Source organism: Centruroides vittatus, unplaced genomic scaffold, assembly GCF_030686945.1.
Source record: "Centruroides vittatus isolate TY-2023 unplaced genomic scaffold, ASM3068694v2 contig_7, whole genome shotgun sequence".
Classification (NCBI taxonomy): domain Eukaryota; kingdom Metazoa; phylum Arthropoda; class Arachnida; order Scorpiones; family Buthidae; genus Centruroides; species Centruroides vittatus.
This window is the reverse complement of record NW_027122442.1, coordinates 2,778,568-2,804,264: the sequence shown is the minus strand read 5'-3', so window position 1 is coordinate 2,804,264 and position 25,697 is coordinate 2,778,568.

The window sequence follows — 25,697 nt, the reverse complement described above, 5'->3', positions numbered from 1 at the left end:
AGTTGGTTCATTTATTTGGACAAAGAACTATTTGTATTTAGGGCTACTTGCTTGTTAAGTCTTGTTCGATTCGGAAAGTCGAACGTTTGGCAGTGTCCTTTTTGAACAGTCGACTTCAGAGCAAGCTCACTTCAGCACTTGTTTTGTGTAGTCGAAGAAACTAGAAAAAAAACCGAATTTTCCTTTGGGAGAGAAATATCTGGCGATCTGGGAAAGTTTTTGATAGGCACGAGAAGAAAACGCGATCCGAATTTCCCATCTCTGTGCCCGGTCCCCTGAGAGTCATTTTCAAATGAGATGTTAGACAGATAATAGGTAACAATGGAACAAAGAAGTGGAAATAAGATAACACTCAATACAAAATATAAAATTGTCCTTGTAGCAACTTGTTAATTCACAGTAGTTTAAATATTTCTAAGCATTCTTAAAATAATTTTATAACGTTGGCTTGGAAGCATAAACGTGTTTCTACTTAGTACACGGAGCTCAGCTACTTAACGTCGAGACACGTGATTTCATGAGTCGATCGGTAGTCACGTGGTTTTGAAGGAACGAATTATGATGTTCATTTTCTACCGAAAACGGAAGTTTAGAGGGCATTTTTGTGTTCTATTTAATAAGTTTCGTGTTTTTGTCGAAAATTTCTGAAATTCTGCAGGTAGGTTTTATTTGGGGAATTCATTTAAAGGTGGAGGAATGGGGAAATAATGGGGATCGTGTGTATCTCCAGTAGGGTCGGACTTAATGACGCTTTTACTCGTTATTAGCATTTACAACTTTTTATAAAACTCATCCTTACCCTCAAAATAATGCTATTTGTCACTTTGTAATAGTTAAAAACATAAAAGTTTTTAATAAAATATTGATAAAATTAATATGCAACAATGTACGATAATTTGATAAATAACTAATCATTCTAGCCTTATATTACCTGTTCTCTTTTTGCTTTATGCCTTAACGAAAGTTTATTTATTTATTTTCATAAATAAGCAGAAAAGCCCGAAGGACAATTTCTATCTCCCCTCGAATTAACAATTATACAAACATAAATATAACAAATAAAGGAAAGAAACAATTGAATAAAATTAAACATTGTATAACGCGTTTTTAAATTTTAATTTTAAACAAGATAAATTAAGAAATAAAAGTCATCAAAGTTATTTAAGTAGTTTATACTCGAGCTTGACGTTGTGATGCTGTTTCTGCAGCCCTCGACAAAGCCATTCTTACTGGCTGTTGCTCAAGTCGAACTTCGCGGCCTTCGGGGGGTCTCGGTCGTTCTTATTCTTTTAGACCTAGAATTTGCTCGACCAATTTTACATTTACGCTTTCCCCTGGGCTTTTTCTTCTTCTTTTTTGACAAAATAGCGAGTCATATTAATTCCACATTGATAATTTAGCGCAAAGATTAATTGTACGTACAGTACGTTAATTAGATGAGCGATAACACTTTCTAAATCACGGACTCGTTAGACGTTAGTTCCGATTGGATAATAGAACGTCATGGGGGTGACTATGAAAAGATTTTTTTTAAAAGAATTAATCCGATACGTCTGTCATTTGTAAAGTTTAAATTTAAGAATTTATTTTTTAACATTATACAAGAATTGTACACGTTTTTTCTGCATCCCCTTACAGATGGGACACACTAAATCGTAATATCACCGGTTTAACATTGAAATCTGTAAGTAATATAAGATGGGAGAGAAGAATAAACGCAGAATAAATATATCAAATATTTGAATGGATTTTTTTTTTTAACTCCTGTCAACTATACAGAACTATCATAAAAACATGCCAGTAAACTCCTATCGGTTGGGTTAAGTTATAAATCTAGTCCAAGGGTGGGCAACTTTTTTATAACATGAGGCCAGAATAAATTTTACTTTTTTTCCGCAGGCCGTAGTAGTTAATTGACGCCTTCTTGTGACCTGTAATTTTTTAGTCTGCAAATATCAAATAAATATTTAAAAAGGTTAATTACTACATTTATTTCTCTTATCGTTTTCGAAAAATTACAAAGAATTAATTAGTTATTTTTCCAATTTAATAATCTATTAAAGATCTCGCGGACCGGGAGTTGCCCACCGTTGTTCTAGTCTACTCATGATTCACATAATAGGGCGAGGGCGGCCGAATATCTTGCAGACAGGCGGCTAACAGCCTAGAACCAGTCCGGGATATAAAATTAGAAGCTTTATGCGTGAAGCATCCACCAGCTAAACCGGGTGAGGTTGGTGCTCTGTAAAGGGCTTGCGCCAATGCCTGTAAGCTGGCTGCTTGGAAGCTGACCTGGTTTCGACATTCCTTCCGCCACTGAATTATTCGAATATACAATAGCAATCTTATCGTTTTTTCACACGTAGTATAGAAATTTGTAAAAGATACATAATGCAGTTATAATAAAATATTAATTTTAATTAATTCAAAGTACGTTAAAATATGAAAATTTATATTTTATAAAATACAAGGGAAGGTCATTGGAAGGTGGAAGCGCCGCTTCCATCGCTTCCAATGACGGCACGCCACTGGTAATTTGCTTACAAGAAAAAAAGACACAGTTGGCACCCCATCAATTTTGATCAATTTGGATACGGTGATAGTGCTTGTATTATAAATTGCCAGCAGTGTAAAGTTAATAATACAATTTTTAGCTGTCGGACAAGACCCCCTTTTTTACCTTGTAGATGTGTGAATTCACAGTGAGATGGTTTATTATATCAAGTAATATTGTAAAGAAATTTCGCCTATTGTTCCGATTTTAAAAGTCGAAGGCGATGACCGTCGTTTTCCCCTTTTTCAATAGGGCTGCTACACTAATGGGGCCCTATTTTTGTTAATATAAATAATACTATAAATTATCATTGTTATTATTATTATATTATTAATATTAACTAATTTTTAATATACGAGAAGTGCTCATTGTTAATGAAAAAGTATTAAAAATTTATGATAATAATTTAATTTCTGTGGGCCTTTGACACTTGAAGGCCCAGGGCTTAAGCCCTATTAGTTTCTATGTAGATCCTCCGCTGAATATAGTCAGGAAAAAGAGAGAGAAATAAGGGAGGAAAAGAATAAGGTGAAAAACGAAGAAAACGACTGGAAGAGAAATCAGGTCATTGAAGAAAGATAAAAACTCTTTTCCTGGTATGTTATGAGTCGCGAAGTTTGGATATCTCTTGCAAGGTACCCCCAAATTTAATAGTATAGAAATAGGTTAACTTTCGAGCATAGACATTGTCTATCCATATACCAGCATAGTGTTATAGACAGAGACTGTCTTTAATATCAATTTTAATTTTAATGATTAGTTTTGTTAAAAAAAAATTCCTTTTTACTCGTGTCGGTTTAATTAATTCTGTATTCATCCTCTTGACAGGCCCGGAGTGACTCATCCCCTCGCGCCTTACATATCTTAGTCTTTTATATAGTTTAAATCGGAGGTGTGTCCGATAATACATGCCTGCTGGCAGGATCCCTACCTAAAACTTTTGGATCTCGATTTTGAAGGCACCAAGCTCCCATAGTAGCCGCCTGAATAGGTGTATAGAAGGTTAATTTAACATAATTGTATAGCTAGTGGGACCAATCAGAAAATGACATCAATGCGATCGCGTAATCAGCAACAGTAAAGATGAAGACTGGAATACAAGACTTAAAATTAGCAGAAATCTTGAAAAGGAAAGATCTATGGGTGTACATTCTGTGTGAAAACCTCGATATAGCGATGACGATATTTCTTTGCATTACAGCCACCAACTGTTTGGCAGAGTTCTTTTTCTCCGAACTTAAAACAACGAAGGAACATTCGTTTAATAAATTACTTTTCATCGTATTTTAGATACGTTCGCCGAAAGCAAATTCAAAACTTCAAAGCACTTATTTTGAAAATTAATTTTGACTTTGAAATGATCTCATCGTTGGTACGCATCTTGTTATTGGCCCTGTCACAAACATAGAAATTTATATGGATCGGAAGTGAAATGGCTTCTGTTTCAGAATTAATTGAATATCTTAAACCCAACCTGATGCTCAAATATATCTCGAACTATCTTTAGAACTCGAGTGGCCATTCGATAAAACAATTATTTAATTTAATAACAGACCCAGTGTATTTATGATGTGTTTATATGTAAGTAACGTAAATATATTGGCAGCTAGTACATTAACGTGATGTATAATATCTTATAAAGACAATCAGTTCGTTCTCTTTCCATCAACATAAGGAGATTAATAAACTACTATTGAATATCTAAATAAACCGAAAAACATATATCAATTGCTTATATAGGCCTATACGTCTTTTGTATTAGGTATGTTATTAATACAAGACTTTATCTCGTTCAGACAATTCACCATGCAAATCCTACATCATTATTTTTAATATTCACCAAAGAATATAAATGTGTGTTAAATATTGTACGAAAAGCAAAATACCAAACACAATTGAATAAAATACTTTTTATTCGGAACGATTAGATTAAATCATTTAAATATACAATTTTAAAGATAAATTCTTTATAATTATGAGATCCAAACAAGAAATTATTGTTTGAAAAAAATTCTTTTTGAATATTAATAAATATATTAACAAGTCATTTTATTTAGGGCCAAGGGACGTCTTGGAAGAACGTGTGTCTTCTGATGTCCGATTCTCGAAGACGTTTGTCTGGATCCTGAAATGACAAACAATGATAATTAATTGCAATAGTGGACACTGTCTTAATTTAATTCTTCTTTGTAAACTATAGTAAACTTGTATTGCAGTAAGTTACTAACTGAAATTGAATTAGCATAAAAACATTGACCACTCTCGATTAAAACCAACTAAATTAGTTATACAAATAATCAGCGAATTGTGTAGAAAATGTATTTCTGTTATTAACTACAAAAAGTTATGAATTTCTCGCATAAAACAACATGATACACTAATATTTAGTACTTTGAGGTTTAACGAAAATGAATTATGTGAACGAATGCATCATATAAGAAAATACGCCAATTATAATCTTACTTTTTCCAGAAAGTCGTCGATTACGTCCATGGCATTTACCGATAGATTGAATAAATATTGCACTCGGACTTTTTGAGCAACTGAAAAGACATTGTTACATTAATCACACGTTTTCTCTTCTTGCCGTTAATAAACTAAAAATAATCATGGCTTACTTTTTATTATATCCACAAAGGACATATTCTCCAGATTCGGGACTTTTTCTAAATACATTTCCAGCGGTGTTTGTCCGACTAACATCTGGTATAAAAGAATTCCGAATGCCCACCAATCGCAGTAAGCATCTGTAAATCATATATTTATTACTCGAGTAAAGGAAAACAAACGACAGAATTATTAATTTTAAATAACATTTCTTACCGTATTTCTTATGATTGAGAATTTCGGGACATAAATAAGACAGAGTGCCGCAAAATTCTTCTGGATGACATTCGTACTGAAAATAAATAAAATCGTGACGTCATAAGAAAAGCACAATTGAAGAAAAGTAAGAGGCGTACAGTACTTACAGTGCACAGGCCAAAGTCAATCAAATAAGCTCTTTTTGTATTGTCTATTGGATGTTGCTAGAGCTTATATCTCTATGAATAATACCTATCGAAGACAGTAAATTTGTCACACAGTGTATACGTAAGGAAATTTAAACATAAATATATTTAGATAATGAACCTTTTTTGTGAATATAAAGGATGGCCGAAGCCACTTGTGCACCAAACGTTTTAGCTTCGGTTTCATTTAATGGCCCATTAATTCCCAGAAAGTCGGTCAAATTCTGTCCATTCACATAATCAGACAGGAGACAGAAACTAAAGAGTACAAATAGTTTATTATTTCCAAAGGACATAAACATTAGCAATAACTAATGTTAGAAAAGTTAAAATTTACCTATTATCAATTTGGAAGCTGCCTAAGAAACTCACAATGTGAGCATGATTAGAGACGGCACGCCAAGCAGTTTCTTCTCTGTTTACGTCGCACTGCTATAAATAACAAAGAATAATTAATATATGAAAAATATGAACTTAATATATTACAGGGTGACAATAATTAACCCGTACAAAGTTTGTAGCAATGCTGCACCTGAACTTTTTTACTGTCACCAATTTACATAATATTGTTTAATTCTCCATGATTTCCTGCCCGTGTAGATATACTTTCGATGTAATAAGGGTTAGTTCTTTATTTTTTTAATGGTGTCGAACAAATGTTGTGCAATTTTGGAGCTATTCCGGCAAGGAAAGCATCAATGTGAAATTGTTCGTCTGCTCGGTGTTCCAAAAATGACAGTCTCAGATGCAGTTCGGCGATTCAAGGAGCTTGGCCACAATGGTGACCGTCCCGGACGTGGAAGAAAGCGCACTGTCAACACGTCTAGGAACCGCAAGATCATCACAAAGTGAGTTGACTGACATGCGAAGGTCTCCATGAGAAAAATTGCTCGTGAGATCAGAATCAATCGCAAATCGGTGCGGTTAATGGCGAAAAAGGAACTCGTACTCAAGCCCTACAAGTTCCAAAAGATTCAGCTCCTCACCGATGAAAACAAGTGCGCGAGACTCCAAAGATCCCGTTAACTCAAGCGTCGGGCCGCAGGTCGACAATGGGAGTGCATTCTCTTCACAGACGAGAAGCTTTTCTCCGTACAACCATCAAAACGACAGGAACTGGTCCGCGGGGGCTCCTGGACGCTCAGCCGTCATCGAACATCACAAAATCCAATGTCAGTCATGGTTTGGGGCGGAATTTGTGCGAGCGGCAAGACACCCCTTGTTTTCGTCGATCAAGGGGCCAAAATCAATCAAGATGTGTACCACCATGACATTCTCGAGGCTGTGGTACTTCTGTGGGCTCAGCAGCATTTTGGCAGTGCGAAATGGACGTTTCAGCAGGACTCGGCGCCGACACACAGGGCGAAGAAGACTCAGGAGTGTGCAAGGCTCATTTTCCCGATTTCATCTCGTCTGCGGAATGGCCACCGTACTCGCCGAATCTGAACCCAATGGACTACAGTGTGTGGTCCATTTTGGAGGCCAGGGTCTGTTCTAAGCGCCATGAAAGTTTGGAGTCGCTGAAGCAATCTTTGCGCTGAGAGTGAGACAAACTGTCTCCAGAAGAGCGCGGCCCATCGCTGAGAATTTCAAAACGCGTTTGGGGCTCTGCATCAAAGCAAAAGTAGGCCACTTTAAAACTGGCTGAATATCCGATTAATACGTAAAGTATTGTCACTGTTATATGCTGTTGTTTTGCTAATTTTCATTTCTTTAATAAATTTATGATACAAAAAACTTGTACGGGTTAATTATTGTCACCCTGTATGTACTCGTTACAATATGCGTTTATAAAATGTTTCTTAAAAGTATTAACAACAATATTATTATATAAATAAACTGTATATCAGCAATAAGATATACACACTTCATGTGCCAAAGACAATAAAATAGTGCATTGTCCGATTGTATCAACATCAGTACAGACATTGTGTTTTTTTTAGCCGCACGAAGACGAACAATATCGAAAACAAGGCCCAATAAATACCTGATCTGAAAAACTGCGTTTTTTCTCGATTGCTTTCAGAGCGAAAGTTTTGTCGGAACTTTTAGACCGAGCCAAATAAACTTTTCCATAAGTTCCTTCTCCAATTTCTTGCAATTCGTAAACCTCTTCAATGCGCTGCTTTGTTTCTGTTATACATTTAAATACAAGTCCATATTCTTCCGATTGGCATTTCTATCATCATGAAATATTTTAATTGCAAACGTTCGGGTCACCAGTGAGGGGACCGTTATGGGTACCTCTCTATAGTCGAAGTTGGCCAGATCGGTCAATCTGATCGCATCCACGAACAGGGTCGTCGTGACGTTGAGCGGTGTATTCTCGGATTGAAGAAAGAGGCTAAATGCCGTTATTACGTGTTTATTTACAACTAAATATAACTATATATACAGAAAGTATAACAACGTCGGTCGTGGAGACACAGGTCGGAGCACACGAGGTGGACGTCCGAACCGAAGCACGTCGAGCCCAAAAAGTGGTTAGCCTCGACTCTGACGTCACGTTGGTCGGGGACGGTGGTCAGTCGCAGTGTTGCCGACCGCCGCAGTACCCCCTTCCTAGTGTAACGATCGTGTGGCTAACGAAAACGTGCCGGAAATCGGACGCGTCTTCCGGAGCGCGTCGTAGTTTTGGTTTCGGCTTCTTGCTTCGAATGTGTGGTGCTCGATGATTTAGGGTCTTGTACTTCTGTTGAACTGGGAACTTGTTCTGTGTCGGTCTCTTGCTTGTCGTCTGTTGGTGGTCTCTCGCTTGGTGAAAGATGTTCTGCCAGACAGTAAGCTGGCTTAAGTCTGTCTATAGAGATAACTGTCTCTTTTTGCCGTACGCGGACTTTGAAGAATTTGTCTGCACGCTGCAGTACGGGAAATGGTCCGTCGTACGGCGGCTGCAGAGGTGGCCGTACGGCGTCGTGCCGCACGAAAACGTGTGTGCAGCGCTGTAGGTCCTGAGGGACGAATATCTTCTTGGCTCCGTGACATCTCGTTGGGGTTGGTGTCAGTTGGTGCATTTGCTCCTTGAGCTGTTGAACGAAAACTGCTGCATTTGAGTCTGATGGTGTAGGGGCGAGAAACTCGCCGGGTAGTCGTAAGGTCGTCCCGTAGACGAGTTCGGCGGTTGTTGCCTTGATGTCTTCTTTAAAGGCGGCTCGCATCCCTAACAGCACTGACGGTAAGACCTCTGTCCAGCGGTCGGTCAAGCAAGCCTTGAGAGCCGATTTAAGTCTGCGGTGGCTGTTCTCCACCAGGCCGTTTGCCATTGGGTGAAAGGCAGTCGTGTGTATATGGCTGCTACCCAATAATTTAGTCAGAGCTCGGAACAAGTGCGATTCGAATTGCCTACCCTGGTCGGTAGTGACCGTCTTCGGTACACCGTAACGCGCGACCCACTGACCGTAGAAAAACTTTGCCACTGTCTCTGCCGTACAATCGGCGATCGGGAAAGCCTCCACCCAACGGGTGAACCTGTCGATGAGCGTGAGACAATATATGTTACCTTGCGACGGCGGAAGGGGACCTACAATATCCATATGCACATGTTCGAAACGTGCGTTAGGGACCTGAAGATTTTGGACAGGGCTCCACGTGTGCCTATGAATTTTCGCTCGTTGACATGGAATACAGGTTTTGGCCCACATACGTGAGTCCTTTCTAATGGAAGGCCAAACAAAACGACTAGTTATTAATTTGGCGGTAGCTCTTATTCCGGGATGAGCCAGATTGTGTACGGCGTCGAAGACTTGCCTGCGGAAATTAACCGGGATATATGGGCGAATTTTGTTCGTAGATATATCACAGAATAATTCGGGACCTGCATTCGTGAAGGGCATTTTCTTCAGCTGCAAGGCTGTACTCGAAGACAGTAACTGTTGTAATTCGGGGTCGCTGATCTGGGCTTGCGCGATGTTCGCGTAGTCTATTGCGTTTGGCACTTCGATAGTTTCGATCCGCGACAATACGTCCGCTGGTGTGTTGTCGCTGCCTTTAATGTAGCGGATGTCCGTGCTGAATTGACCTATAAGGTCAAGATGCCTTAATTGCCTAGGGGTGCATTTCTCTGGCTTCTGACTAAAAGCGTACGTCAGTGGGCGATGGTCTGTGAAAACCGTAAACTCCCTGCCTTCGAGCATGTGCTTGAAGTGCCTTATTGATGCGTATATGGCATAAAGCTCTCTATCGAAAACCGACCATTTTCGTTGTGACTCTGTTAATTTGGCAGAGAAGAAAGCTAGTGGCTGCATCTTCGGTGTGCCGTTGGAGGAGTCAACTTGATTTAGTGAGCCGCCGATAGCTATGTCGCTTGCGTCGGTAAAAAGTGCCAGTTGCGCGTTTGGGTTCGGATGGGTCAAGAGCGTCGCGTTGGCTAATTCCTCCTTGCAGTGGTGGAAGGCTTTGGTTGTTTTCTCGGTCCACTGAATTTTGCTGTTGGACTTAAGGTTTGGTCCTTTTAGTAACTCGTTTAGTGGGGCTTGTGCATGGGCTGCGTTTGGGACATTCCTACGATAGTAGTTGAGTAGCCCCAGAAAACGCCTGAGCTCGCGAACCGTTGTTGGAATTTTATATTCCAGTATGGGGTTTACGCGTTCGGGTAGAGGTTTAATGCCCTCCTTGTTGACTAAGTACCCCAAAAACGGTAGTTCTGGTGCACCCAATATACATTTGCTCAGATTTACCTTGACGCCGTACTCTGAGAGGCGATGGAAAACCGCCTCTAGGTGAATCTCATGCTGCTCCCTCGATTCGCTAGCGATTAGAATGTCGTCGAGGTATGCGAAGGTAAAGTCGAGCCCTTGGAGTACCTCATTTATGAACCGTTGGAAGGTCTGCCCGGCATTGGACAACCCGAAAGGCATGAACATGAATTCGAATAGGCCAAAAGGGGTTGTGATTGCCGTCTTTGGAATGTCGTCCTGATGAACAGGAACCTGATTGTACGCGCGGACTAAATCGACCTTGGAGAATATAATTTTACCGAATAGGGAAGAGGAGAAATCTTGCAGATGTGGTAACGGGTAGCGGTCGGGAATCGTAAGTCGATTCAACGCTCGATAATCGCCCGTTGGTCTGAAGTCGCCGTTTGACTTGGGCACCATGTGCAAGGGGCTGGCCCAGTTGGAGGTGCTGGGTCTGCAAATTCCTTGCTCCATCATATGTTGGAACTCTTTCCGAGCTGCCGCGAGTTTGGCTGGGTGCAGTCGGCGGGGTTTTGCGAATACCGGCTGTCCCTTTGTTATAATGCGATGCACGGTGTGGTGTTTGGGTGCCCTGGCCGTCCCTGCGGGATAAGGATGGAAAATGTCGGGATACTTCTCCAGGATACTGCGGTATGTCGACGAGCTGGCTATCAGCGTTACTTGAGTAATCTCTGTTTCGATTTTTTTACCCGTGGTGGCTAGGTTAGTAATTGAGTCCCGGAGACGAGCGCCCTTTAGGTCGATTAACAATCCGTATTGCCGCAGAAAGTCGGCGCCTATGATTGGCTTACTGACGTCGGCTAGTACAAAAGGCCACTGAAAACGGCGGCGGAGGTTCAGCCCGAGCGTAACTAGCTTGGTGCCGTACGTTCGTATCGGTGTACCATTTGCCGCGTACAGCTTTACAGCATGGGGGTCGTCCCGCGAGCCATTTCCTGAGAAGGGTAAAACGCACACGTCGCTTCCGCTATCCACCAGGTACTCGCGGTTAGAAATGGGGTCGAAAATAAATAAACGGCTCTTGTTATTGGGGCTGAAATCGCAGCGGGCCGTTTCGTGCGATTTCCTTAAGGGTTTCCCGACTGGCGGAAAGAGCACGGGGAGCGGCAGCGTTTTGCCTCGCTCCCGTATTTCTGGTGATACCAGCAAGGGTGGCTAGCATCCCCCTTGGGCGTCTTTGAACGCCGCCGCCAATGTGATCTTCCTTGCCTAGACCTGTCTCGGGGTCGAGCTAATCGTTCGATTCTCTGACTCAGGGATTCTATTTGCATCTGAAGCTCGCTTAGCTGAATTTGAGTGTTATCGGGGACTTTTTGGACTTCGTTTACGTTCGCGTGCGTTACTTCGCCTATTTTGTCGGCCATGGTGGCCAAGTTTTCTAATCCGTCGTCGGAGGCTGCCAGGATCGCCTGGGTCTGTTGCGGCAGTCGTTGTAGCCATAAGGTTTTAAGAAAATCTTCCCCTAATTTATTGTTGGCTAACTGCCTCATTTTTCTTAGTAAATGTGAAGGTTTTTCATCTCCCAACGCGATATCGGAGAGTAGCGCTTTGATTCGCCTTTGTTCCGAGTCTGAAAAATCGGCGAGCAGTCTGGACTTAAGAGTATTATAACGGTTTTCGGCCGGTGGGTTGAGGACGATGTCGCTTACGTAGTTCAAAATGTCGGAGTTGAGAGCCGAAACGACAGAGTAGTACTTGGTACTGTCTTTGGTAATGCCCGAAATGGCGAACTGGGCCTCTATATTGGCGAACCACAACTCTGGGGTCTTGTCCCAAAATGGAGGTAGTTTGAGAGCCACTCTGTTCACTTCTGCGGTGGGTTCGGGCTCCGTCATCTTTGTTCGGCTGCTTGACCGGCGTGGAAGGGAAAAAGAGGCCTACCTGAATTTCCGTAAATGTCGTCTGGGCTTCGGGCTTCGGGCTTCGGGCTTGGGAAAGTTCGGTGTTGCTCCCACGTTGTCGATCACGTTCGGGTCACCAGTGAGGGGACCGTTATGGGTACCTCTCTATAGTCGAAGTTGGCCAGATCGGTCAATCTGATCGCATCCACGAACAGGGTCGTCGTGACGTTGAGCGGTGTATTCTCGGATTGAAGAAAGAGGCTAAATGCCGTTATTACGTGTTTATTTACAACTAAATATAACTATATATACAGAAAGTATAACAACGTCGGTCGTGGAGACACAGGTCGGAGCACACGAGGTGGACGTCCGAACCGAAGCACGTCGAGCCCAAAAAGTGGTTAGCCTCGACTCTGACGTCACGTTGGTCGGGGACGGTGGTCAGTCGCAGTGTTGCCGACCGCCGCAGTTCGGTAAATGATAAGCCGAGAAACTGAAGTGTTACCTGTGAATCGAAAGATTCGCCTCTAATACAACAACAACGCAACAATTTAGAAAATATATTCCTGAAAATCTGTTTAAATCTTTTTTCTTTCTTCGGTTTATTCACCAGCATTTGTGAATCTCTTTGGTTATCGGAGGAACACTCATTCACAGGAAAATCATTGACATTCTAAAGAAATCAGAATGATAATTTTTGTTGTTTGTATGCATATTTCAAACTTGAGTAAAAAACTATTAACTCACTTTCAATCATATAATGAATGTGTAATATCATAAATATAAATTAATAACTTACATTACATGGGTAATTTTCGAGTTGCTGACCGTCCGGTTCAGCTCCGCCGTTTCTGTTATAACGAAATTTATGAAATTTTAAATACACATTGAACTTATTTATGAAATACATATGTTAATGTCATTTATGGACGTTACTTTTCATTAAACTCACCTCTGTTTTCTCATATTCGTATTCGAAGTTTGCAAACGAAATCTTTTAATAAAACTCATTTTTCTCTTGAACAATTGAAACAATTGGAAATTGTTCCATCCACAACATTGTTTCGAGTCTTCGCAATTTTTTCTTATAAAATTAATTAAAATAAATACTGTTTTTTCGATTTATTTAAAATTTTCTTACGCACGAAATTGTGTATGAAAAACAATACGAGTAGCAATGTACAGACGTGTTTTTATAAGTTAGTTCGTAGGGGTGAGTTTTTTAAAATAATTGTAAATGCTAATAACGAGTAAAATCGTCATTAAATCAGACCCTACTCGAGGTATGACGTGTCTTTCTCTACCTCCCCATCCCTCGACCTTACACAACCAAAATTTAATACCATGTTTCCTCCTAACCAGCAAATCTTCCTGCAAAGGGAGGTTTGCTTGTTAGGAGAAAACATGGTATTTTTCAGAAAATTTCGACTAAAAGAACAGGAGTTATTACGCTTTAAAGAGGGTGAAGAAAATCGTGCGTCTCATACCCGCATTTAAACATACAGGGGGGAAAAAACCTTGATGTTTTGTGTGTTTCGACGTTTCTAGGTGCCCTGAGTTCAAAAATGTAAAAATCTTGGGGAGTCATTTTCTGACCGATGGCCATACTTTTCCTCTGTTATATATAACAGCCCGGAAAATATAAAAAAGGTTCATATTAATGTTGTTATCCAAATACAGGGCTTTATATTTATCAACCTCGTCCATTATGTCATCGTGTTGTTTATCATTGTAAACTATATTTCTAAAAAAGATTGCTCTCCATCTGTCCGGAAAATTTCACCTTTGTGAACTACAGGCAAATATCTTATCGTCTATAATTAATCTGTTATATCGTGATTTAACATTTCTAGCTCCTTTTGAACGCATTTCTTTACCACACTTTAATATTTTTGAATAATCAACATTAATGAATATATTTAAACCTTTTAAATTTCATATCTATCTATATATATAATCGAGACGAGTTGTTAATAATAATAATAATCAGTGCAGAGCCCAAACGGTTAGGAGTTGAAAGTTGAAATTTGGTGCACAGTTAGGGTACGTCACGAGGACGCACACTAAGAAGGAATTTTTCGAAATTCCTCCCCACGGGGGAGAGGGACGGGATTAAGATTAACACTTCCATCAACAATTGAAGTGTTACGTAACAATGAAATTGTTAAGAGAAAGAGACGTGCAAGACGCAGATGCAGTTTTTTTCGTTTTTGCGGGAAATCGAACATATTTTTAGACCCATCTAAAAATTTTCTAATTAGTCCGGAAACAGGGGGACCTAATTCTTGCATTCTGTGTAAACGGGTACGGTTGACTATAAAGTAAGAATCTTAATCTTCGCTAACGTTACTTTTGCCCGAGCAACGTCGGGCCTACCTGCTAGTATATATATAACCGAGATGGGTTAATAATAATAATAATAAGCGCTGAGCCCGAAGAATTGAAATTTGGTACGCAGTTATGGTACGTCATTAAAATGCACGCTAAAAAGGGATTTTTCGAAATTTCTCCTGCGCGGGAGAGGGAGAGAGTTAAATATAAACAGTATCAGATAGAAGGGATTAATACTGTCTGGAATATAAAATTTATGATAGAAAATCGGATATACTTTACAATATAAAGTTCACCATGATACACTTTGCCATATCACTCAGTGGCGTAGCGTAGTGGGGGCGGCACTTTTAGGGGGCGGCAAAATTTCACAATAAATAATAATAATATTTTGTAAAAATTTGAACCATTTCATTTCATATTTTTGTCGCATCTACGATTCGGACCGATTGAAATGAGCACGGAATTTTTAATTACTTATTCTGTGACGAAACTGGGGAATCCCCTTTCTTTAAATGAATGTATAATAATGACATCTTGCTCATTGTAGCGACTGGCCACACGTCTGTACTGACTTGTAGGGATTCATTTATTTTATTTTGTGCTTGGATTGTTTATGACCAATATTTAGCGAGAATGACTTCTATCATATAAAGAATAGTGTTCAATATTGTATAGCCTAATAACACCTGCAAATTACATTACAGTACGGATAAGGGGCAAACGTGTAAAAATTTTTATAATAAATGTGATTATTATATTGTAAAGCATATATACATGACTTTTTTATTTGTAACCTGTACAATACTCAATAATGATGAATGTTCTTGCCGAAGAGTTTTTTAGAATTACTGTATATTTTAATCTTTTAAATTGAGGTACCTAAATAAGGGGGCGGCGAAATTTTCCTCCGCCCCGGGCGGCTGACACCCACGCTACGCCATTGATATCACTTCAACTTTAATTTTAAAGCAAGGGGAGACTATCCACTTTCTGATGTGACAACTTAATCCTTTTTTGTTTTATAGGTAAGTTCTTCTTCTTTTATCATGTCTCAAGGAGTAAAGAGGAAGACTTTTTCGCCAACTGTTTCGGAGAGAACACCAAGTAGACCTAGAAGGAGTAGTTCCGGTTAGGATGAGGAGGTTTCTGAATTACTACAAAATCCGAGTTTTGATGTATCGGAAGGTGTTCGTTTATTACTGCGTATGCATGCTGCTCTTAATGGTTTTATAAAGCGACTCGACCATCTTACGGAATGGCTTAAGAATGTGGATGAGGTTGTTGATTTTGAGGTTAGATTAGTTAACATTTAGACCAGGATTGGTTCGGGTGGGTCGGAGACGATGAGCTCCTCCCTTATTGATAATATCAGTATGAAAGTGTCGAAAATGGAACGAGAGATGGATTATATGGACAATCAGCGGAGAATTAATAACTTAGTGATACACTGTTTGGAGGAAGGAGCTGGAGAATCTGCAATGGATACATTGGAGGCAGTTAAATCTTTTGCTGTGAATAAGTTGAATTTGCCTCTGTTGCGATATGTCGATGCTAGGTGAGTTGGTAAAAAATTTGATGATAGGCCTAGAATAATAATTTGCCAGTTTAGTTCTCTTAGTGATAAATTATCCTTTAAAAAAGCAGTTTTTGAGTCTCTTAACTTAAATGTATTTGTTAACGATGACTTCTCTCAACGACTAAGAGACATTAGGTATAAGTTACGTATGTTTGGAAAGCAGAAGAAATCAGAAGGTGCTCATAGAATTCGTTTATCCTATGATAAAATATTTATTGATGGAGTGAAATATGTATATGATGAGAATTCGGATAAAATTGTTGTTTCGTCATAGCAACCACTAATCCAAGCTACTTCTATAGTGGCGTGGAATTGCGCCGGTATTAAAAATAAGCCGAATTCATTTTGGAAGTATATATCGCAATTTGATATAATTTTTTTTAATCTGAAACTTGGCATTTATCTAAATGTAATAAAAGTAATTTAGAGGTTTTATCGGATTATAATTGTATCATTGGAGATGCTTTTTCGAGATGGTAGTAGAGAGAGATTCAAGGCTGGATGGCTGCTGTTTATTAAAGTATGTTTTTGTTATAAAGTAATTTATAGAGATGATTTTTTGGTTTTGATTAGGCCTAATATTATATTCCCTGCGGGTGAATTCTTGTTATGTTTTGTTTATATGCAAGAGCATAGTTGGCACGATATTTTTGAGATTTTAATTAATTTTCATTTCAATGAAGACTCTAACTTAATTATTTTGGGTGATTTTAATGCTCGGATGGGTGCGGAAAATTTTATCCCTGGTTACATCGGTGATATTTTCGGTATTGATTTTGCTACAAGAAGCAGAACATCTAAGGATGCTATCGTGAATAGCAAGGGTCAACAGATGCTTCAGTTTTGTATAGATAAAAACCTAATAATATTAAATGGTAGAATGTCGGGTGATGAAGCCGGTGAATATACATTTGTGTCCAGTTTGGGTTCATCGGTTATTGATTTTGGTCTAACAACTTCCCGTGTGTGGGATTGTGTTAAATTTTTTTTTGTTGATGATTGTTGTTTATCGGATCATTTTCCTATAGTATTATGTTTGGACAATCCTGTTCAACTTAAGGTGACTAATAAGGGCAGTTTTTACGAAAGAATTTTTTGAAATTGTGAGACTTTGAACAGATTTGTGCTTGATTTTGAGAAATATTTGTTAGATTGTGATTCTGATTCTTTATCAAGTGTTAGTAAATTAATTGTCGAAATGGCTAATTCCCATAATATGAACTTTAAACCAAAGGATTATATTAATATTAACAATTGGTTTGATCTGGATTGTCGCCTAATGATCCGTAACAGAAATAGAGCTTGGCGAGCCTTTAAGAAAAATGGTTTTGAATCGTATCGTAAATTATTTGTGTTATTTCGTGGTTTGGTTAAAAAAATTTGTTTAGCTAAGAAAAAAAAAGTTCTTGTATACGGTTCAGAATTCGGGTATTTTCCGTAAGAATAACAAATGGTTTTGGAATTTGTGTAAAATTAGAAAATATAATAGTAGAGTGAACAATTCTTTGGAGGGATGGTTTACTTATTTTTATTCTTTATATGGTTCTTCACTTCCTTATAGTGTGGATTTGTCTGTCTTCAATGAGTGTTTAATTTGGTCTGATGAAATTTTGGATGTAGACATTATGGACTCTGAATTGAGCTATGTTTTAAGTAAAGTTAAAGTTGGTTCTGCGCCTGGGGTTGATGGTATACCTTCTGAATTTTGGAGGATGGATTCTGTTTTTCCGATACTGCTTAGAAGTTTTGATAGAATCTTGAGAACTGGGGTAGTCCCAAAAGATTTGGGCAGTGCTATTTAATGTCCGGTATATAAAAATGGCTCTAAATCGATTCCTAGTAATTAGAGGAATTTCACTGCTGAACTTGTCTTCACGGCTGTCAAAGATTTTTTGTAAAATACTGTATCACAGGTTGGTTACTTGGTTAAATTTAAACAATATTTTATTTGAGAATCAGGCCGGTTTTCGTGAAAAATATTCTACGATAGATAATGTATTTATTCTGCATACCCTTATCGCTAAGACCTTAATGAAAAAAAGTTTATGCATTCTTTGTTGATTTGTCCTCAGCTTTTGATACTGTAGATAGGAATTTATGGCATTAGTTTTAAATTTGTTTCTCTACTCACAGAATTATATAGAGTCTAATGTAAAGATTAAATGGGGTCGTCTTTGTTCTAGGTCTTTTTTCACTGCTACTGGGGTTAGACAGGGCTGTCTTTTAAGTCCTGTGTTGTTTAGTGTATATTTAAATGATTTAATTGAACAAATAACTAATTCTGACTATGAAGGTATAGAGGTGAACGGCATTAGTATCAAAATATTGACTTATGCAGATGACATAGTTTTGATTGCCGACTCTGTTAGAGGCTTACAAGGATTTATTAACATTTTGGATAAATATTTATTAGAAAATAACATGAGCTTGAATCTTATGAAATCTAAAGTCGTTGCCTTCCGTAATGGTGGTAAACTTGCTAAATTGGACAAGTGGTGGTTTAGAAACGATGTAATTCAGGTAGTTTCCCAATATAAATATCTGGGTGTCATATTTAAATATAATGGAAAATATTAATCCCATATTCAGACTGCTAAAAGGAATGCTTTTATTAAAACTGATAGTTATTCAGATGTGTAAATCGGCTAAATTACGTAATTTGAAAGATTGTTTAAGGATTTTTAATTCAATTGTCACATCATCTTTGTTATATGCTGCCGAGGTTTGGGGATATCAATCTGACGAGTTAGATCCGGTCTTGGCTAATTTTATTAAAAAGTTATTTGGTTTGTCTCGTTGTACCCCAAGATATTTGATTTTTATGGAGTGCTCACTATTACCTTTGTCTTTCACAATACTAAATAAGTGTTTGAATTTGGATTTTTAGGACTATTGAATTGGATGAAAAGCGATGGAGTAGAACGTGTTTATGTTATCTGTTAAATAAAAGGGATTTTCTGTGGTCTAAAACTTTAAGGAAAATTTGTGTTAATAATGTTATTAATTTTGATGAATTATTAAATAATTATTACTGTTGCTCTACTTTAAAATTATCAAAATAGTTTAATTTCATTCTTGATTTGAATCGACGTATTAATGTAAGCTCTTATAATGTTTGGTATAAGCACTTAAACAAATCTTTTTTTGACTGTTCGATTTGTAACAACAATTTCTCTTTCAATATTAGCTCTACGATAATGCAAATTAGATGTACAGTAACTCTCTTAATTTTTTACAGAATCATTCCAGAGAAATTTGCATATATTGTCAAGGTGATCAGCTATTGAATGCTTTTCATGTGATAGCTAGGTGTACTAACTTCGAAAAAATTCATGAAAGTATTTTCGGTATACCTATTATTCCGTTTGATAATTTTTTGGACCTTACTGGTAATTCACGCAATTTTGATTTAATTAATTTTACCTAAAAATAATTTAATTTTCTGAACAATTTTTTGTCGTCTTATTGTTTCAGTGACCGTGTACGGAGTGTGATGTGCATTTTGTTTCATTTTGCATTTTGGAATATTCGATTTTGCCCAAAGGTGGCATTTGCTTTCTTCCTTTAAAAGTGTGTTCGTGGCAAAGAATTTTTGAGAGACTATCCACTTTCTTACGTGACATCTTAATTTTTTTTTTGTTTTATAGGTGGGTGTAATTAATTTCTTTTATATAATGTTGTTCTTTTTTTGTTCGGATAGTTTTCCCCACAATTTTGTGTTTCTTTTCTATGGATATTTTGTTTAAATATATATATATAATTTTTATATCGCTTTGTATATTAGGTTTGTTTTATTTATGTATATTTTATTTTTCTCTGTAATAACTTATGAATTGTATTTGTACATTAGTTTAGTTGGGTGTACTATAGATTACTCCCTATGGAATTTCAGGACTTTGATTATATATTTGAACTCAGGGGACCGAGACGAGTTCAACGGTACCCTATTTTGGACCGAAGACGAAAAATAAAAAAGTTATCATACTTTTTAAGTTACCATAATTTTTTAATGCTCTCATGCAGACGGCACCGTAGTTGCTAGTATTGCCATCTTGCGGTAAAGTCTGCAAACCATGACGTCTGACTACGGTCATCTTCCGGAGGGTTAAACACGCGATACGAGAGCGGAGAGAGCGACGCGACTTCCGATTATCGCGCGATCGCCATTTCGGTTAATGTTACTTATGGCAGCGAACATGGCGGCCCGACTGACCTCTCGTACGGGCGCCACCACACGCCGCCATGTACTAAACTAGTGATCGATTCACGGTAGTTCTTGAACAAAGTAAAAAAAGGGGGAAACGTCTACTAAAGGCAATTTTAACGGCAAGCGACGGGACTCCCGATCGCGATAGCGAGGCCGACTTAGCGGAGAGCGACGCGACTCCCTATCATCGCGCGATCGCCGGAAAAAAGTATGATAACTTTTTTATTTTTCGTCTCCGGTCCAAAAGTAGAGTATCGTTGAACTCGTCTCGGTCCACTGAGTTCAGATATATACCCAAACATACGAAATTCCATAGGGAGTAATCTATAGTATACCCTTTAAAAGTAAAAATAATAATAATAATTATTATTATTATTTTAAAGCAAAGTGCTTATTCCTCAATCGATTATTCTTTGTTTCGAAATCCTCTGTGTTTCATGGGATAATTTGGTTTCTTTCGTACTCCTATTCTTCTTATTAAAGACTTTGTAGTGAACAGCTGGAAGATACTTTTCAACATATTTCAACTATAATTTGAAATAACAATGAGCTAAAGTAACCTGAGTTATATTATTATCGCGAAGTCTAACAAACTCCAGGCTGTATAGCTTATTTTTGTTGGATATCGTGAATCAGTATCTAATCACAGACCTGTTGCATAGCAAATTTGCAGTAGTTTCCTTTAACGAAAAGTAAACTGCCAAACGTCAATATTAAAATCACCTTTCTAAAAGCATTAAATTAGAATGATCAACTACCATTCGTAAATGAAATAGTGTACAGTACATCAAAAACTTATCAATATGCGAATTAGGAGTATCTTGTACGTCACAACAAAAATCAAATTTTTTGACAGATTGCCATACTTTTCCTATGTTATAGTTATAGCTTCACTACATCATTCTATGGTTAAATAGCAATCACTTACATTGTGCCACACTAGTATTTGGTGCAATAAATATTGTTTCCGTTTGCAACCACCAATTAATAATTTATTCTAATACCGTAATGGCAAAACATTATATACAAGATTGCAATGCGAGAAGATATTCAGCGAGTAAGCACAGATGTAGATCCACATGATGGTAGACCGTTTATTGTCTGTGCATATACTGAAATCCGGAACTTCGACAGTTGTGTGCGGACTCTCTGTAAAGTTCATGCACATCTTATATAATCTGCAAATTTTCATTCATCTGGTTTGATAGATTTCAAACATATTTGACAATGTGCGATCTGCTATTCGGTGATTATAAACTGCAATAACAAAGTATCATGTACAAAAATCAACTATATTATATACAAAAATCACAAGATTGTAGTGCGCTTCATTTCCAGCGATCATTCACAATTAAATATCCATACGATAATAAATTGTATATTATCTGTGTATATGAACTGGAACTTCAGAAATTGTGTGAGGACTGTCTATACGAAATCTGTGCATAGACTATACAATCTGACAAATCCCTTTCAATGTATCTTACATTTTATTGTTTGTTTACTAATCATTCAAACTTTAAAACTGTACAAATGCTATAATATAAAATTTTATGTCGAGAAAAATCTGTAATGCGGCTGCGACCGCACCAATAAATTGTAAATTCCTGCATAGCGTGGCGTAGCAGGATATTGAAATAAAGTAGAGCGCCCAAATCTCCTGAGGCTGACAGGCACCAGGAACGAAGGATTGCTCTATTAATTGTGAGTTTCTTTACGTGTGTAAATTTAACTAGAGCAATTTCTCTATAGAAATTCGTCGCGAGCGCAGACTGCATGGCAGATTCTCCATGTGTACCGTACATGTTTTCCATTAATCCAATGCTATCCACTCCTCGTCTTCATTTGAAGAGTTTTGAATTAATTTGAGCAAAACTGCGATTACATCCATCTGTAATTCTCTGAGGGTGAGATGACTTATCATCTACAGTGCCTTCGATTTTTTGAAATACCTTAAAACATGAAATAACTCTCTTCTAATTTCCACTAAATGAAATTTTTTTAAAAACTAACTAAAAAGAGAAAAATTTACATCCACTATTGCAAGAAGTTGAAGAACAAATACAAGACAAACTGCACTTACATGAGATCTTTCTTGTGGGAAGAAAAGAGGAACGACTTTTCATTAAAGAATTATTCGTACCATTGAGAGTAGAACATGAAAATTTATTTCGAGAGAAAAGCAGAGATAAAGCAAATGTCAGTGAAATGTCCTACCGAGATGACGAACATGAAACTATTTTGGTGATAGGACATTCCAAGTATTGTAAGATCACTCTATGCAGAAAAATTGCATACGATTAATCATCCGTGGATTACTTGCAACATTGACTTAACAGCATGCATTTATTTTAAGAGAGATAGGCGATAAAAGTGTAAAAAAGCATTACTCGATAACTTGCATGAGAACTCGTTAGTTGATGAACATTCGGAATTACAAACTAGGCAACTAAACATTTTGGCGATTTTGGATAGACAGTATTTATTTCAAACAGCTATTGAAGCTGTATATTTCTGAGAAAAAAAAGGATAAACTGACGATCTTTTTTTTTCATCGCAAACATTTGTCAATACTCCTTTTGCCCCATGGTAACTTGAAAACACAGGAATATTACCACCTTCGTTGTATATAATTTATTGTCGATTGCAAAATATTTTATCAAAGACAAAAAACAACGATCACAAAATATATCAAATAAAATTACAATATAACGAAATGTCATGTTGCGTGACCGAGTAGATTAGTAAAAATTGGAGGTGTACAAGTAACGTAAATAACGATTAAGGTAATAAATACACTGTAATTACACATAACAACAACATACAATTATTGACTCTGTAAAAGCAAGTAATAAAATAAAATTCGTAATTATATCTGAATAAAAAATGTTTTTCCTGCAAAACAATTTTTTATTTTAATTAATTAAGTCGAAGAACCTTATGATTACCCAGTGAGAAAATTCTAGATCAGTAATTCTATCTTTATTAGAATATCTGTACAGTATATTGCGTAGTCTGTCAAAATATTACTCACATTTATATTCGAAGCAATTATTCTGAAAAAAACGAAGCATAAAATCGCAAAAGTTTCTTTCTCATCCGAAAATCGTTCACTTACAACAAAGAAAGTAAAACAATGGAAAAATGTATTGTTGCCGATAATGTTGCGTTTCCACGTGACGATAGTAAAATAAATATTTGATGATTTTTTTAAATTTAATGCATATTTATTAATTTATTTCTGTTTTAATGATCCTTATTTTTTAAAAATCTCTTTCTACCGTTGGAAAACTAAAAGAGGCTTGTTAAGGAAGTCCATTATGGATTCAGCTAGGCTCAGAATAAAGCGCCGTTAGTGGGCGTTCTAGGAATTCCGTTACAGATTTCAAATTATATACAAACAGTTGGATCAATAATATATATATATATATATATATTAATATAACACATACGTATGTGCATATAAAAAGTTATTTATATATGGATATTAAAATTAATAATGTTAGTGCGCGTCTTTTCGTTTATTTATGTCAGTGGTTCTTAACCTTTTAGTGATGAGGGACCATTTATCAAAATTTTTCTCTTGCCATGGAACCATGAGCTGTTTGGCAGTAATATAAGTGCTTATAAGGTTGTTCTATAAATTAAACACGTACAAAATTATTCGGAACCAAGCGTATTATATTATTTGCGAAAATGTTACATTAATTATATTATTTTAGTGCAATTTTTGTAACTGCATAGTGTTTACCAACTGCTGGATTCTTTGTTCAGTGCTACTCAAAGCCAAGCGCATGTCGGCACTGGCATCCAACTGATTTCGATGTTTATTTTTAATTATCAAAAGCACTGAGAATCCTTGCTCGCATAAATATGTAGTTAAAAATAAAGTTAGGTACCGTAAAGCAATTTATTGAATTTTAGAGGAAGCAATAGCTTTTTGGCTCCAAAAATCTTCAAGCTTAATTCCTGTCTCGAAAGTATCCTTGCAGTTACTATCGTGTTGCATTTCAATTAACTCTTCTTGTATTTCATCCGGCACCTCAAAAATATTGACCATGAAAGGATTGCGGATCAGTTTTCGAATACCTTTGTCCTTGCAGTAAGGAAAATAGCGATTGAATTCATTTTTCAAGTTTTGCAAATGGAATGTAATGTTCTTTTGTATTTGTCCTTTAATCTCAGCACACTTCTTCTCTGTGTCTTCTATATCCGTTACCGGACTACGGCGACACCTGGCACAGGTTAGTAAGGTTAATAACGCGCCAAGGTATTTACTAGGGAAAGTTAAACCCAGAGAAGTTTCCCGTTGCCGTCTCTGGGACGCGATGTTATGAGTGGGAATAATGCCTTCCGGGAGGTCTTTTAAAGGAAACTGGCCCCTATTCAGGTGTTACAAATGTGGAGAAAACCCGGAAAACTCCACGTGGCCACCCTGTCCAAACGCGGCGGGAACCCGCGACCAAACTCCCAGCGTTTAGCAACAGAACCGCTCGGCCACTGGTGGGCATCTCAGCACACTGTCTGTCAATAATAGGGTTCAATGTATCAAACGCAGAAAAATTCTCTCTTTCAACTTTGCTGATCAATAAGTCGATTTTAGCGATAAACGCACTGATTTTATCTTCAAATGCAAATATATTGCTAGTGCCTTCCAATTCCATATTTCCTGAACCTTGCAGTTGAAGGTTCAATTTATTTAGTTGTGCAAAAAAATCCACTAAATAAGCAAAATGTATTTGAAATTTGAACTGACAGAACTCGTCGTCATTTATTTAATAATTTTAGGATGACTTCACAGACCACTTCGGGTGCTTTCAGGGACCACCAGTGGTCCACGGACCACCGGTTAAGAACCACTGATTTAAATGGAGCTGCAATTTGAAAAAATTGTAGACGTATAAATTTCCACTGTAGTCCGTCCTTTATAAATCTCGATCACGGAGTTCGACACATAGCATTCAAAAACAAATATAGAAAGCGCAGCAGCAGGTTACACGTAACTCGAAAAATTGCCCTCTTTCCGAAAGCAGTTAGATAATAACGGCAGGAATCTGTTGATCACTATATTTACAGTATTAAAAATTCTATTTGTTTGGTGCACTATCGGCCGCCAAAGAATTTGGATTCCGTCGATCATGCACGCACTGCATACGTACCGAAACCGGACACTTTCATTTATTCTTTCCTTTCTCAAATGTCACCACAATTCGAAAATTTCCAAGCTTCACACCAAAACCGCATCGCTCAGCCGAAAACACGAAGATAATCCATTGCAACTGTGAAAACGTTACTTGGCAATAGATAATGAAAACATGAAAATGAACCGTAAAGGCGTTCTGAACGTCGGGGGCGTAGCTCAGATGGTAGACCGCTCGCTTTGCATGCGAGAGGTACCGAGATCAATACTCGGCGCCTTCATTTAATGAAATTTTTTTTTCTTTGCGCTTCGTCACACCTGGAGACTTGGTAGTCAA